Here is a 4,235-nt window from a genome sequence, read left to right on the forward strand (position 1 = left end):
CGTTAAACAACAACTTAATCTACAATAACATGCATTGTAGTGACACAGAAATGGCAAGAGTTCAGAATTTTTTTTCCAAACGTAAGAGCATATTATTGGGCCTGCATTATAGTACAGTCAGTAGAGCATTTGCCTTGCATATGGCTGAACCAGGTACAATCCCCGACATCCCATATGATCCTTTGAGAACCACCAGGAGTAATTCCTGAGTTCAGAGAAAGAGTAAACCTTGAGCACTGTCAGATGTGGCCCAAAAAACAAATGAAACATAAAAAAGAAAATTAAATTGAGAGAGACAGTATTTTTGTAAACTTATCAACAAAAGGGCCAGTCTAAACAAATCTGATCATCAAATGATATATGATATATTTGTTTCTTGGAATACAAAATTTTAAGAAAGTGAAGAATGTGAGTATTGTCCTTTTGTAGGAAGCTTGCCACTGGGCGAAGTGGGGTATGGGGGAAAGGATATGACAGGGAAAAGAGCACTATAACAGTGGTGGAAGGTGATCAACCTGGGGTAGGAGGGGGTACCGCAAAATAGTAAAGTGTTTTGTATAAAGCTCTATCACTAAGAGTACTATAAGTCATTATGACAAATATTTGTTTTTTTAAATTATTTGTTTGTCATTGAGGCAGGATGTTAGGTAGAAGGGAAACTGGGGACATTGGTGGAGAGAAGTAGACATTAATGAAGGGAATGGTGTTGAAACACTGTATTCATAAAACCCAAGCATTAATAACTTTTTAACTTAAGATGACTAAATAAAATTGAAAAAAATTTTAAAAAGATATTACAATATGTTTGAGGGTAAATATAAAAATATATAATTAAATACATAAACAAAAAACAAAAGCTAATTGATGGATAGATTAGGACTTTTTAAATATTTTTAATTTTGGGTCATACTTGATAATGCTCAAACCAGGGTTAATGGTAATCAAGTGAGGCATCTTAACCCTCTCTGCTCCCTCTTTTTTTATTTTTTAATTTTTATTAGTGAAACACCATGAGGTACAGTTGTAGACTTACAAATCTTTGTGCTCGGGTTTATGTTACACAATGATCAAGTACCCATCCCTCCACCAGTGCCCATTCTCCACCACCAATGATCCCAGCATCCGTCCCCTCCAGACCCCCCCCCCCCATCACACCCCACCTCTGTGGCAGGGAATTCCCGTTTGTTCTCTCTCTCCTCTTGGGTGCTGTGGTCTTCAAAAGAGGCACCAAATGGCAATCATGTTCAGTCTATAGTCTACCCTCAGCATGCATCTCCCATCCCTGGATGATCCTCCCAACACCCTTTACTTGGTGCTCCCTTCTCTGAGCTGTCTTTTCCCCTAGCATGTGTGACTGGCCTCCAAGCCATGGAGTGAACCTCCTGGTGCTTATCTCGGCTATTCCTGAGTGTTAGTCTCCTATTTTTTTCACTCTTTGTACTTCCAGAAAAATGCAATCTTTCTACGTCTGTCCCTCTCTGACTCATTTAACTTAGCATGATATTTTTCATGTAGTACCACTTGTATGTAAATGTCATGACTTCATCTTTCCTAACAGCTGCATAGTACTCCATTGTGCAGATATTCCAAAGTTTCTTTAACCAGTCTTCTATTCTCGGGCACTCGGGTTTTTTTCCAGGTTTTGGCTATTGTAAACAGTGTAGCAAAGAACATAGAAGTGCAGATATCATTTCGACTGTGCTTTTTTGTCTCTCCGGGATATATTCTCAGGAGTGGTATTGCTGGACAAAATGTTTTAAAATAAAGTCTCTTTATGGTTTATTTGTGTATCTAGCTGGAGTTGTATAAAAAACTCATTTGGTAAAAAGGGGTTCCAAGTGGAGAAAGTTTAAGCAGTTCTATTCTAGCCCATATATTACTGTTGTATATGATATAATCCCATGGTTAAGGTTTGGCCCCATTCAAGGGGTGTAGAGATATAGTAAAGGGGCTTATGCATTTGTCTTGTATGTGGCTGACCTTAGGTCAATACCCAGCATTGCATATGGTAAGTACCCCAAGAACTTTGAGCACAAAGCCAGGTGTGGCCCCAACTACATCCCAAAATAAACCTGTTCCAAGACTCCATTAACACGCAGATTGATAACACACATATATTTAACAATAGTTTTACATAAAAAGCAAAGAGCACTTTTCATGCTGTACAGAATGATTTAAAACATGGACTTTCTATTAAGAGCTATACCAGAACAAAGTCAAAGCAAACTACCAAATAGATTATTACAATCTACTTAAAGTTTAAAGGCTTGATGGCAATAAGGAGGTGATGAGTAATGTTTATTTTACATAAGTGAATGAAAAACATTCCAAGAAATAGCAAATAAAATTTAATAGGGTCCCATCTTTCCAGACGGTGGTGGTGCCCTATTTGGACGGGTGATTGGTTATGTCCAAATAATCTCCTATCTGGAACTTCTGCGACTGCAGGGTCATAGAATCATCTGTCCCCTTCCTCCCAGACAGACGTGGTGCTGCCAATCTCCTTAATTCCATAGCCGTGTCTTTTAAAGTCCCTAAAAACAATGGCAAAATTGAAGTTTGTGCCCTTCTTTCTAGCTTCTGGATAAACTTCCTTTACTAAACTAGTCAACTCTTTCAAGGTTGCATCCATTCAGGTATAGTTCTGCAGCTTGCTAGACGGCACATTCCCCAGGAGAACTCGTCCATGAGGTGGTGGTGGCCGTTATTGGTGATGAAGATAAAGAGCAGCAGCGGGCATGTCTTCTCCCGGTCCATCGGCTTCTCGGGTTCCTTTTTAATCTCCTCCAGGGTAACGCACTACTCCACTGCCATCTTCTCCCTTCGGCCCGGGAGACAATCACTTTGACCTCCGAGCCCCGCAGCAAGCATGAGCACGCCTCTCTGCTCTCTCTGACCACTGAGAATATTAACTTCTAAAAAATCCATACTTAATTGTTATCATTCACATGATAATATTTGATTGATTATCGCTTAGAACGTTAAACCCATTTTGTTACTTACATGTAACATTTTAAGAGGAGGTTAATTTTACCTAGACTAAGAAAGGTGTTTTAATAGTTTTTCCCATAGCAGATCTTTTAGTTATATGAAATGGGTTTACCAAAAGTTCAAATTTTAGTATTTTTCCATAAGTATATATACAAGATTGTGAAATGTTATAAAAGACAAATAGTGAATTATGAATTATATTTATTCCTACTATTACTGTTTGAGGGAAGATAAACTGCTTTCATTTTATGTAGAGCAAATGAGTCAGTCTTTAACTCACTGTACAAGTCTATCTAGGTACTGAATGATATAATTTGATTTTCAGTTGAGTTCTCTATGAGTTTAAAGCCCTTCCTTTGAACGCCACATATGTAATCTTGAAAAGTACCATAAAGCAAATAATTAAAATACCACAGTTTAGGTGAGATGAAAATTTACATAAATTTATGAAAAAGTTCTATAGCTAACAGTCATTACGGTCTATTAACAAATAAAAGTAAGAAAGACCATTTATATCAAGAATGTAGTAGATGAGTAAAAAATCATATTCTGAATTAATTGCCTACCTTTGATTTTTCAGGATAAATACATTTTAAATAATTTTATTATTATTTATTTATTTGGGGCCACATCTAGTGGTGTTCAGGACTTACTCCTGACTCTGTACTCAGGAGTCACCATAACAGCTCTCAGGAGACCATATGGGCTACCAAGAATCAAGACAGGTCAAACATATGCAAGGCAAATGCCCAGTCCACTATACTATAACTTCAGCCCCAAATAATTTCCATTATTTTTAAAATTATAATAATTGTACTAAGAGAAAAATTTAAGTTTCAGTGGAAATAACTTGCAGTGACTGGGTTTTCATGTAAACAAGTAATTTTTTGATTTTTTTTTAAAATCAGAAATATTTCTTATTTTGATATCAGATATTTGCTATTTAGACTCTACGGCACAGTTATGAGTCATATTTTTGAACATGTGATAATTTTATGAACTTTTGAAACACAAATATTTCACATAAATATCTTGATTTTCTAAATGCCTTATAGTGATCCTGAATAATAGAAACATTGTTGTTTTTATCTTATATTCTTCAATGTCATTATACATTTATTTTATTTAAATGGTATTCTATATGTAATTTTTACTATTTAAAATAATGTGATTTTTTTCCTCTTTATTTTAAATTTTAATCAGAAATGTTCACTTAGTTTGTTGGTATTCTTTCTTTTCCTCTC

General features: G+C 35.9%; 1 pseudogene; it reads right to left on the reverse strand.

Annotated features, from left to right (window-relative positions):
* Positions 1-2,135: 2,135 nt before the first annotated feature.
* Positions 2,136-2,871, reverse strand: LOC130034013 (histone deacetylase complex subunit SAP18-like; annotated as a pseudogene).
* Positions 2,872-4,235: the final 1,364 nt, after the last annotated feature.

Source organism: Sorex fumeus, unplaced genomic scaffold (genome assembly GCF_029834395.1).
Source record: "Sorex fumeus unplaced genomic scaffold, SorFum_2.1 ptg000055l, whole genome shotgun sequence".
NCBI classification, from domain to species: domain Eukaryota; kingdom Metazoa; phylum Chordata; class Mammalia; order Eulipotyphla; family Soricidae; genus Sorex; species Sorex fumeus.